Genomic DNA, 13,171 nt, shown 5'->3' with positions numbered 1-13,171 from the left:
TTTCAGATCTACACAAGTGCCTAGGGAGGAGAGTTTAGGGTTTCTTCTGGACAGGGCCTAACTATACTGGCCCAATAAGCATGCCCTAGAGCAAGGGGGGTCAAAGTACAGCCCGCGAGACATTTACGACGTTTTTATTTACATTTTTCTGGTTATAGTCTTGTCCCATCGCTGCAACTCCCGTACGGACTCGGGAGAGGCGAAGGTCGAGAGCCGTGCGTCCTTCAAAACACAACCCAGCCAAGTCGCACTGCTTCTTGACACAAACCCTCTCCTAACCCATATGATGCTGGGCCAATTGTGCGCCACATCATGGGTCTCCCAGTTACTGCCAGTTGTGACCGAACCCAGGTCTTTAGTGATGTTAGAGTTTTAACTGCCAGGTGTGACCGACCCAGAGTCTTTAGTGATGTAGAGTTACTGCCAGTTGTGACCGAACCCAGTCTTTAGTGATGTAGAGTTACTGCCAGTTGTGACCGAACCAGGTCTTTAGTGATGTAGAGTTACTGCCAGTTGTGACCGAACCCAGGTTTATATGGGGTAGGTTACTGCCAGTTGTTGACCGAACCCAGGTCTTTAGTGATGTAGAGTTACTGCCAGTTGCTGACCGAACCCAGGTCTTGTAGATGTAGAGTTACTGCAGTTGTGACCGAACCCAGAGTCTTTAGTGATGTAGAGTTACTGCCAGTTGTGACCGACCCAGGTCTTAGTGATGTAGAGATTACTGCCAGTTGTGACCGAACCCAGGTCTTTAGTGATGTAGAGGTTACTGCCAGTGTGACCGAACCCAGGTCTTTAGTGATGTGGAGTTACTGCCAGTTGTGACCAACCCCGGTCTTTTTAGTTGAATGTGTGAGTTACTGCCAGTTGTGACCGAACCCAGGTCTTTAGATGTGTGGAAGTTACTGCCAGTTGTGACCGAACCCAGGTCTTTAGTGATGTGGAGTTACTGCCAGTTGTGACCGAACCCAGGTCTTTAGTGATGTGGAGTTACTGCAGTTGTGACCGAACCCAGGTCTTTTGATGTGGAGTTACTGCCAGTGTGGACCGAACCCAGGTCTTTAGTGATGTGGAGTTACTGCCAGTGTGACCGAAACCCGGTCTTTTGATGTGAGTTACTGCCAGTTTGACCGAACCCAGGTCTTTAGTGATGTGTGAGTTACTGCCAGTTGTGACCGAACCCAGGTCTTTAGTGATGTGGAGTTACTGCCAGTTGTGACCGAACCCAGGTCTTTTGATGTGGAGTGTTCTGGATGAAGAATCAATGCTGCATTTGCAGAGTTTGCATTTGACTAAAATGTTTTCTCTTTCCTCGATTAACTCAAAATAATGGAGCATTTCCTCAAGGAAAAGGTTAAAGGACATGAACAGTCAAAATCATGTTTTTCATGAAAATGGAATGATATTTGAAGGAAACCAGATCAAAGTATGATGACTGTCGTGTCTCTGACTGATTAAATTATATGACATGTCTATTTTATCAAATCGTATACCTAACATTTAATTGATTATGTGATTGAAATAAACCATGCAACAATTAAACCATTAATAACCTGGGGCACCACGGAAGCATTATTTATATAGAGCGGTTATCTCACCGAATCCACTCTCTGTGAAGATCTTTTATATCAATATTAGTCAATTATTAATTGTCACCTCGATTGGTCTCATTCTGATTGTCTGATAAGTACTTGATTAGAAGTTTACATACACTCAATTAGTATTGGTAGCATTGCCTTTAAATGATTTAAACTTGTGTCAAATGTTTTCACGGTAGCCTTCCACAAGTTCCCACAATAAGTTGGAGTTGAATTGGGGGGCGGGCGGTCCGAACCATAAGCAACAGGACGCAAACACGCAGGAAAACCCACGCGGACGAACGAAGAAGAAAAGAAAAGAACAGAAACAAAAAAAAAAATATAAAAACAAAAACAAACAAAAAACCGCTACCGCACACCATAAACTAAAGCCGAAACGTGTGCCCCATAAAAAGTATTTTTAGAAGCCAGATATTTTTCGGACGAAAAAAAGTAGCAGGAGTTTTTTTCGGGTTGCATAATCGTTAGGTTGTATGACCCCAAAAAGAAGGTTTTGTGGACCGATGCTGCCGGGGAGCCCCATTGCGAGGAACTGAAACTTCTGGGATAGGGCGCCCGGCCCTATCCAGAAAATGTACATTCCTCTTACTTGCCCTATGTTCTCGGTAGTGGTATGTCACTTTTTTTGACCCAAAGTCGGCCTATTTTTGCACCCAGAGAAGAGATCCCGCATCCCAGAGGGAAGATTGTTCCCTCTATTCCTCCCTGACAGAGCTGGTGTAACTGAGTCAGGTTTGTAGGCCTCCTTGCTCGCACATGCTTTTTCAGTTCTGCCCACAAATGTTATATGGGATTGAGGTCAGGGCGTTGTGATGGCCACTCCAATACCTTGACTTTGTTGTCCTTAAGCCATTTTGCCACAACTTTGGAAGTATGCTTGGGGTCATTGTCCATTTGGAAGAACCATTTGCGACCAAGCTTTAACTTCCTGACTGATGTCTTGAGATGTTGCCTCAATATATCCACATCATTTTCCTACCTCATGATGCCATCTATTTTGTGAAGTGCACCAGTCCCTCTTGCAGCAAAGCACCCCCACAAAATGATGCTGCCACTCCCGTGCTTCACGGTTTTGTTGGTGTTCTTCGGCTTGCAAGCCTCCCCCTTTTTCCTCCAAACAATATCGATGGTCATTATGGCCAAACAGTTCCATTTTTGTTTCATCAGACCAGAGGACATTTCTCCAAAAGTACGATCTTTGTCCCCATGTGCATTTGCAAACCGTAGTCTGGCTTTTTTATGGCGGTTTTGGAGCAGTGGCTTCTTCCTTGCTGAGCGGCCTTTCAGGTTATGTCGATATAGGACTCGTTTACCTGTGAATATAGATACTTTGTACCTGTTTCCTCCAGCATCTTCACAAGGTCCTTTGCTGTTGTTCTGGGATTGATTTGCACTTTTCGCACCAAAGTACGTTCATCTCTAGGAGACAGACCGCGTCTCCTTCCTGAGCGGTATGACGGCTGCGTGGTCCCATGGTGTTTATACTTGCGTACTATTGTTTGTACAGATGAACGTGGTATCTTCAGGCGTTTGGAAATTGCTCCCAAGGATGAACCAGACTTGTGGAGGTCTACAATTTTCTTTCTGAAGCCTTGGCTGACTTCTTTTGATTTTCCCATGATGTCAAGCAAAGAGGCACTGGGTTTGAAGGTAGGCCTTGAAATACATCCACAGGTACACCTCCAATTTACTCAAATTATGTAAATTAGCCTATCAGAAGCTTCTAAAGCCATGACATCATTTTCTGGAATTTTCCAAGATGCTTAAAGGCACAGTCAACTTAGTGCATGTAAACTTCTGACCCACTGGAATTGGGATACTGTGAATTATAAGTGAAATAATCTGTCTGTAAACAATTGTTGGAAAAATGACTTGTGTCATGCACAAAGTAGATGTCCTAACCGACTTACCAAAACTATAGTTTGTTAACCAGAAATTTGTGGAGTGGTTGAAAAACGAGTTTTAATGACTCCAACCTAAGTGTATGTAAACTTCCGACTTCAACTGTATATACACAGGATAGAGCACACATCGATTACTAATCATGTCATGAAAGGCCCCTAGTGGGCTAACCCGATATGACGGCTGGTTACACAAAGGAAGGGGGTTGGGTTTGAATTAAAGAGTGGGAAGACTGAAGGACAAAGAGATGGTTTCTATCGGACCTTGAGAAGCTATGCTACCGTAAATACAGAACCCCCCCATTCGGAAAAGGAAAATGCAAGATATATATATTTACTCTGAGCTGCGCTTTGATGGATGGGTCGAAGATGGAAGACTGGTTTACCCAGCAGAGATCGCCATTGTCCTTTGAAGAATCTTTCTGGTCATAGTGTTCTAGAGCGGATACGTTAAAGTACCCTGTCGTTCTTCGGAGATTGTCTGTCCTTGTCACCTTAGAGAGCCTTTTTATGCCTCTATTTGGTTTGGTCAGGGTGTGATTTGGGTGGGCATTCTATGTTCTTTATTTCTATGATTTGTGTTTCGTTTGTTTTGGCCGGGTATGGTTCTCAATCAGGGACAGCTGTCTATCGTTGTCTCTGATTGGGAATCATACTTAGGCAGCATGTTTTGCCACCTTAGGTTGTGGGATGTTGTTTTTGTTAGCTCTGGGTAGCCTTCTGAACGTGACGGTCGTTGTTCTTTTGTTGTTTTGTTTGGTGTTTGGTTTTAATAAAGAAGCATGAACACGTACCACGCTGCACCTTGGTCTCATCCTTCCGACGGGCATGACAGTCCTTTCCTAGGCCACGTACGTTTACAGCTGCAGCTGATAACTCGACGTCTAGGATGTACCACTTCTTTAGTGAATAATCGTTCAAAGTTCATACCAAGTTGCCATAATCAGCTCGTGCTGTATTCTGTCTGGTCTAGTCAAAATTCACCATTCCAGCATGGTGATCGTCACCTCCACGTTGAAATTCGTTAGGACAGTCCTAACATTTCTGGAACTATATGTTAATTCCGTTAGGTTGTAGTTGAAATTGGCCCTTTTAAAAGAATGGACACCAGTCCTCACGTCGTCGGGAACTGAGGTTGACTTCCGTCAATGGCCTTTTGTACTGGGGGAGAGAAAGGCGTGTTTCATAGTTCTCAACCAATGTCTGTTCACTTGGGCGTGGCCACTGAGTGAGCATAAGTTTACTTATGAAAATAATTCTCTCACTTAGAAGCTAAAATCTAATTTCCTCTTCTCACAAATAGTTTCATATTTAAACATTTAAATTGCACAATAATTCCATGTGGATCTGATAACTAGAATGTGTGGACTTTCCAAGATACAATTTATGTCGTCCTATCATCAGATATAATGTCCCAGACAACAACTGATCTGACATCATATTCTTTAAGTACCAACGGACACTTTCAACTGGTTGAGAAAGGGAAATATTGTTCCATTCTCTAACCTTTTGATGTCACCATACTTTCTCTGTGGTAACACAGGGCTTTCCAAGAGTCCATTCTGTAGAGTGGAGAAAAAAGGGGGAAAGGTATTTATGGGGGGTCATAAACCTCACCCAACAGGGCAATGTCATGACATGACCAAAGTATGAAAAATGACTGTTGCTTCTACATTGACAAATCTGATCATAAAGTTATTTGTCCTGCCCTATGTCAGACACTTGGATTGATTATTAAGGGGACAAGTTGACATCACCTTAACTCTCATTTTAATACACCAATGGTAACATGATATTCTCTTACCTAATTTAAATAGGTCCCGCCTTGTAACCAACCAGAGTATGTGAGTAGAGCAGAGCTGGAGGAGATCGTGCCCAATTTGAGTGGAGCGCTGAGCAAGTTTCCCAAAGGCTGGAGCTTCAGCCTCCTCCAGTACTGCTCTCTTCACGAGCTCAGGGCATGCCCGGCCCAGCATGCATTTGTAGGCTACTTGTGTGCTGCTATAGCTCCATGCTTTAGCTACTGTCATGGACTTCGCAATTTAAAAAAATAATATTTACAAAGATGGGGAGGACCAAGAGTAAGAGAGGGAGTGCGGTGGGGTAATGTCCACAACTAAAGAATCATTGTGTAATCTGTAAAGACACATATCCCGAAAGCATGATGGTGTACTTACTACGTGCACACTTACTACTTACTACGTGCACAGAAAGGAATGAGGTGGGTAGCTAGCTAAGTGTGTCATGGTAGCAAAGTATTTATAAACAAAAAATCAGTTCTCTTAAAAGTTCTATAATCTATACATTAGGCTATGATTGATTTTGGCCCAATAGGCCTGACGGAAAGCTCTTTCAATGAGCTTTGCGTTTTGATAGGGTTGGTTAACCTAAAAACCTAAGTGTGGTGCGGGTATTCTCTGCTGCTGGCCTGCTTTCCTGGCATCAACTCATGAGCCTGAAGCTAGACTCTAGCCAAAACCGTGTTTCTAAAAATGAATTCAAAAGCACTGCAGACTGAGCCTAATAAGGCATTTTTCAGTCACAACCTATATGCACAATTTATTGACTAAAGATTTGATAGAACGAAATGTTGTTTAAATGCTGAGCGCATAATGTCCCTGCCAGCCTAGTACGTCGCACCCGCAAATGTGTATTTCTTTGTAGGCTATAGCCTTGAAATTATTTTAATAATAGGCTAATAATATAGTCTAAATAATTAATTTCCCTTCATTCTTATGCAACCTGTGTCATGGAAATTCAGTACTGAGAGAGACTTTGTTATTTTTCCAATCATCTTTATTTAAAATCGATTAACTAAAATTGATTAATTATTGCAATAAAGCCCAACAGTCTTGACAGGATGATGTTTTACCCCTAACCCGGCTTAGTTTCCCAGATGCCAGGAAGATGAGACAATGAGGCATTGCTCTAAACTCTTCCAGGCAATCTCTATCTCGGGTCACACACACCACATCTTGTCTATGAAATGCCTGCTTTTAGGTTTTATCACCAAGGAATTGTCAGCTCTAGCTATCTCTAGCACACTATATGCAGGAAGCTTGAGTGGAAACCATCTCCTTACAGAATTAAACAGAACAGAAATTTCCTATTTGTTAAGCATTAATTGCTAACCATTAATATCAAACAAACCAGGTAAATATGTAATTTATCTATCACATTCCCCCATTTTGAGAATTCTCTCAACTTAAAAGTAAAATTACATGCTTTAGAAAGATATTACACAGATGAGAAAACCAAATGAGGCATCAAAAACTTAACTTAAGCATAAAAACTTCCTTGCACTAGTATATTACCATTGTAAATGATCATCCGTTGGTTCACTGAGTTTTTATCTTAATATAAAATATCCTTCATTGGGAATGATATAAACATACAAATATTGTTTAAGATATTCTCAGCCATCTAAGTCAGAGTACATTTTCCATCAGTACAAAACAATTCATCATGTCGATACTGAACATACCCCCATTGGTCATCATGGTAGAAATAACCATTTCCATCCCAATAGAACCATCTGTAGAAACAAAAAATTACCATATCTTGTTGGACAAATCCAGGTAGTGACTCCCTGTTTCAGTCACATTTCTTCCGTTTAGTGCCAAATGAACATGACCCAGGACAAGCATCATGATCCCACTTTGTATAAGGTTTCGCCAATGGACTCTATGTTCCATTTGCATAAATCTGCTCTAGTTCCCGAGTATTATCATTATCATAAAAAAGTACAATTTGGCAATGGATATATATCAAATAGATTAGGATCAGCTTCACTCTCAGGATCAGAGTTCACCTCTCCATTCACCAAGGCATGCTGAGAATAGTCTCAACATAGTACACTACTTCTTTACCCATGTCATCATTAGCATAACAACAATCAAAACAATCAATCCATAATACATTAATTGCTCCACTCATATAGTTTTTAACATACTAAACCTTACTCAAATCAATCAGTCAGTTTTAAAAATCATTCAGTTTCCAAATCATAATTCAAAACCTAATTAATCATCCAACCAAAATGTTGAATGACATTGATCAGTGATTCACTGTCACGCCCTGGCCTTAGTTATCTTTGTTTTCTTTATTATTTTAGTTAGGTCAGGGTGTGACATGGGGGATGTTTGTGTGTTTTTGTCTAGTCGAGGGTGTTTGTATTGTCTAGGGGGTTTTGGTAGAGTTTATGGGGTTGTGTTCAGTGTAGGTGTTTAGGTATGTCTATGGTTGCCTGAGTGGTTCTCAATCAGAGACAGCTGTCTATCGTTGTCTCTGATTGGGAGACATAGTTAAGGCAGCCATAGGCATTAGGCAGGTTGTGTGTAATTGTCTATGTCTAAACGTTAGTAGCTTGTGTCTGCACTTTCGTTTTGTAGCTTCACGGTCGTTTGTTGTTTTTGTTAGTTTGTAAAAGTGTTTCGTTTCGTGTTCATCTTCGTCAATAAAAGGGAAGATGTATTCGTATCACGCTGCGCCTTGGTCCTCTCTTCCACAGAAAGACGATCGTGACATTCACATTGGTTCTATCACTCAAAATTAAAATCCTCAACTTAACCCACATCAACGCTGGCAGAATGTACATTTTTGTTAACATACAATATATTCACCTTATAATTAACCCAATTAACTCTCTCATCAGGGTTATAATTGCAGATCAGTATCTCAATGCATTCTCAGCCTAAATTACTATAAATTTAGCAGTGTGTAAACCTCCTCGATCAACCTGATACCCCAAATAACAATTTCAGACGAGTCTAAATCAACTACGGGCACAGTTGACCATCCCCCTCCCTTTCCCGGCACTCAAACGTCTGGTATTTCTTCATTTTTCTTCTTCAGATAGCTTCACAGTTCAAAGTGGATGGCCCATGATAATGTCCCAATTTCAATGTCTCAGCTGAACCCCACCACAACTCCTACTATGTCTTGTCCATTTGCCAACCAGTATCCATGCTCACTCCACGTGGACTTCTGAGAGAAAAGACAGTCGATAGATGCTGTACACCGGTTGCTGGCTCGTACTCAGGTCTCTTGACAGAAGTGGTGCAGGACAGGGCCGTATTGAACGCCATTTCTTTATTACTTCAGACCAATATTCTTAATAAAAATGTCTAAAATAAATGTCAAAAAGAATAACAACCCATTCTGTTGAAACACTTTTTCAAATTAGCTTATACTCCCTTATCACACTGTCAACCTCATCGCAGAATCATAGGATCAGGAAGTTATCCCGATCATCCAGCAGACCCAATCTGGTGAGATTTATCGAAACAAAACAGAACAAACAACGTAACAATACACTCCTTCATACATCATTCAATACATTTCTATATATCACTCAAAGTGTATAAATTTAATTCCAAAAACCTCAAAAGACTGTAATTCCCCCCATTTTGACACATAATTCACATAGTGACTAATGTATAAAAACAACAACACTACTGGTTAAAAAATAAAACAAATCTAATTAAAATCATGACTACCCATAATAACTCTATAAAGATGTTTTTTTACCCATAACTTGATTCTGTAAGGACCAACGCCGGAGATGAGAAGCAGGTACGGGGAGTCAATATTTAATCAGGAAACAGACAAAGACCAAGACAAGAACAGCGTCGGCACATGGGTACAAAATGACAATTAATGCTGCAGCAGGGAATAGAGCGGGGAACAGACATACAGTGGGGAGAACAAGTATTTGATACACTGCCGATTTTGCAGGTTTTCCTACTTACAAAGCATGTAGAGGTCTGTCTTTTTTATCATAGGTACACTTCAACTGTGAGAGACGGAATCTAAAACAAAAATCCAGAAAATCACATTGTATGATTTTTAAGTAATTAATTTGCATTTTATTGCATGACATAAGTATTTGAACACCTACCAACCAGTAAGAATTCCGGCTCTCACAGACCTGTTAGTTTTTCTTTAAGAAGCCCTCCTGTTCTCCACTCATTACCTGTATTTAACTGCACCTGTTTGAACTCGTTACCTGTATAAAAGACACCTGTCCACACACTCAATCAAACAGACTCCAACCTCTCCACAATGGCCAAGACCAGAGAGCTGTGTAAGGACATCAGGGATAAATTGTAGACCTGTACAAGGCTGGGATGGGCTACAGGACAATAGCCAAGCAGCTTGGTGAGAAGGCAACAACTGTTGGCACAATTATTAGAAAATGGAAGAAGTTCAAGATGACGGTCAATCACCCTCGGTCTGGGGCTCCATGCAAGATCTCACCTCGTGGGGCATCAATGATCATGAGGAATGTGAGGGATCAGCCCAGAACTACACGGCAGGACCTGGTCAATGACCTGAGAGAAGCTGGGACCACAGTCTCAAAGAAAACCATTAGTAACACACTACGCCGTCATGGATTAAAATCCTGCAGCGCACGCAAGGTCCCCCTGCTAAGCCAGCGCATGCTCAGGCCCGTCTGAAGTTTGCCAATGACCATCTGGATGACTCAGAGGAGAATGGGAGAAGTCATGTGGTCTGATGAGACAAAAATAGAGCTTTTTGCTCTAAACTCCACTCGCCGTGTTTGGAGGAATAGAAGGATGAGTACAACCCAAGAACACCATCCCAACCGTGAAGCATGGAGGTGGAAACATCATTCTTTGGGGATGCTTTTCTGCAAAGGGGACAGGACGACTGCACCGTATTGAAGGGAGGATGGATGGGGCCATGTATCGCGAGATCTTGACCAACAACCTCCTTCCCTCAGTAAGAGCCTTGAGAGGGGTCGTGGCCTGGGTCTTCCAGCATGACAACGACCCGAAACACACAGCCAGGGCAACTAAGGAGTGGCTCCGTAAGAAGCATCTCAAGGTCCTGGAGTGGCCTAGCCAGTCTCCAGACTGAACCCAATAGAAAATCTTTGGAGGGAGCCGAAAGTCCGTATTGCCCAGCGACAGCCCCGAAACCTGAAGGATCTGAGAAGGTCTGTATGGAGGAGTGGGCCAAAATCCCTGCTGCAGTGTGTGCAAACCTGGTCAAGAACTACAGGAAACGTATGATCTCTGTAATTGCAAACTAAGGTTTCTGTACCAAATATTCAGTTCTGCTTTTCTGATGTATCAAATACTTATGTCATGCAATAAAATGCAAATTAATTAATTAAAAATCATACAATGTGATTTTCTGGATTTTTGTTTTAGATTCCTTCTCTCACAGTTGAAGTGTACCTATGATAAAAATTACAGACCTCTACATGCTTTGTAAGTAGGAAAACCTGCAAAATTGTCAGTGTATCAAATACTTGTTCTCCCCACTGTATATAGGGGAGGAAATGACAGAGATGATTGAGTCCAGGTGAGTCCAATAATCGCCGGGGAAAGGCAGTTGTGCGTACTAATGGTGGCAGGAGTGTGTAATGCTGGGGAGCCTGGCGCGCGAAGGATAGCGGGAGCAGGCGTGACAGATTCAAGAAATAGAAAAAATAGACTAGAGACACGACTATCCTTCTCGTGGTCTGAATCACACATATAACTATTAGAACCTTCTTCGTAATTATCCTCATTACAAATTACCTTAAATTGACCTCATCCAATGTCTCTCGGCTTTCCAGTGAGGGCGATCAAACCATACTAGAAAGTCAGGACAGAGGTCAGAGGTCATTCAAACCCTTCAAATAAGTGTTACTTTCTCCATTAGACCGATTACCTAAAAACAGTCAAACCTTTCATTCATTTTGTATGCCAGATTTACAGTAAGTTTCTTCAATACATTTTTTATCAAAATAATTAACTTGTTCAATTAAAAATCAGAAATGAAAAATTCCATGTGTGTGTGCCTTTAAGTTACCTCGGCACTAACCCATATTCATAACCAGTTTTGTGTGCATGCTGGTGTGTGTGTGTGTGGTAAACCATATGGCAAAAACAAACAAAACTTAATTTGGTAAGTCCTCTTTACCACCGAATCCGGATACCTTTATACCTATAGAACTGCTGAATTTCACTAACCCCTCTCCCAAGACCATAGCCTCAGGAAACATTTCAAAGAGAGAGAAAATGACCACCCCCATTCTCCTGGAAGAGAAAGTGTAAGTTTCTTTAGCATTCACTAATATCATAATCTGTAACCCAAAGGTTTTAACTACAAACAAAACATGATAATTGTACTCTCTCAAATCATTAATCGTTTGTTTTAATGTACCCCAACGTTTATGTGTGCTTAATTTAGCATGCGCTACCCTTAGACATGGCAACATGTATCTCGCCGCTGAGTCTAACAATTCACTTCCATATCTTATTATATGACTGGTCTCTCTTTTCCATAACCATGTACAATTATCCTGGTATCGTTACTAGACCAATGTCCAACAACATAATAGCAGTTTCACATTAGATTGTTCCTGTTAACCTTTTATTTAGCTAGACAAGTCTATTGAGAAAAATTCTTATTAACAATGACGGCCTACCCCGGCCAAACCCGGATGACGATGGGCCACTTGCGCGCCGCCCTATGGTACTCTCATTCACGGCCGGATGTGATTCAGCCTTAATATTCAATACTCATTTCAATCTACTTTAATTACAGGACACTGTTCCATGTAATGGTAACAGATTATAGTTTTAGAACACATTATCTTCCTGCTCAAATTCACTGGTGTTACCTAACTATAAAACCAAGCAACGATAATCAGAAACTGTCAAAGAATGTTTCTCATACCTCTACTTCAAATGTCCCCACTGCCTGCTTGCTTTCTACCGCATCTAATCTTTTTTACAATCTCAAGGCTCAATCCCTCTACTCATCATTTAACCCTGTCCCTTGTATTTCTAAAATATCGCATCATTAGAGTGCTATCAAAAAACTCACTAATAACATATTACCATTTACATACGGTCAACACTCATTAAGTTTACATCAATCCTCCTTATCAGTGTCTTCGTCACTGTCACCCATCGTAAGGTTTAGAAAATATAAGAAACCAAACCCTGATTATTCTCTCCTTTCTAGAAGACAAAGCGCCAAATCTATAAACTACATCAGCCAATTCTTAAGGAAGAAAACACATTTCGGTGGGCACAATACTACAGCCTCTTACCACCCGAAACTTCAATCCATGGCTGTTGTAGCCTTGTTTTATCATGATCATGGTCACAGCTTTATCGCAATTGCCTATCCACTATTATTAGAATTCATTAGATTGAGGCAACTGTCTCTTCTGAGTAGTCTACAAGTAAGATAACAAACACTTGCAATTGTTTACAAGCATACATTCAGTTCATGATTCAGTGATTCAAATACGACTCCATTCTCACTAGGTTATTACAGCAGACCATTTAGGCCACACAATGTATTACATCGAAATCGTCTCGCTATTTATGTTGAATAAATTAGCCTTTCAATTTGAACTAAGCAAGCTGTTAAAACGTTCAGTTTGCATCTTAAAACAAACACTGGCTGCTATATCTAAGAACAAATAGTTTTAATTTATAGTCAAAACGAAGATAATAACTTCTGTTCACAGGGAGGCCACTCTCTTGTTTCGCTGGTTGTACTTTCCCATATGATGCCTTGTGACCCTGCTCTACCACATAGTTTACTAATGTGGCGATGTTTGGTATATGAGTTTCTTTGTCTTTTCACACCAATAACAAATTCACTACATATTTTACCAACATAGAACCCCCAAATCTACAC

The sequence above is a fragment of the Salvelinus sp. IW2-2015 genome, linkage group LG9 (assembly GCF_002910315.2).
Source record: "Salvelinus sp. IW2-2015 linkage group LG9, ASM291031v2, whole genome shotgun sequence".
NCBI lineage: Eukaryota > Metazoa > Chordata > Actinopteri > Salmoniformes > Salmonidae > Salvelinus > Salvelinus sp. IW2-2015.
This window is presented reverse-complemented; position numbering follows the sequence as displayed.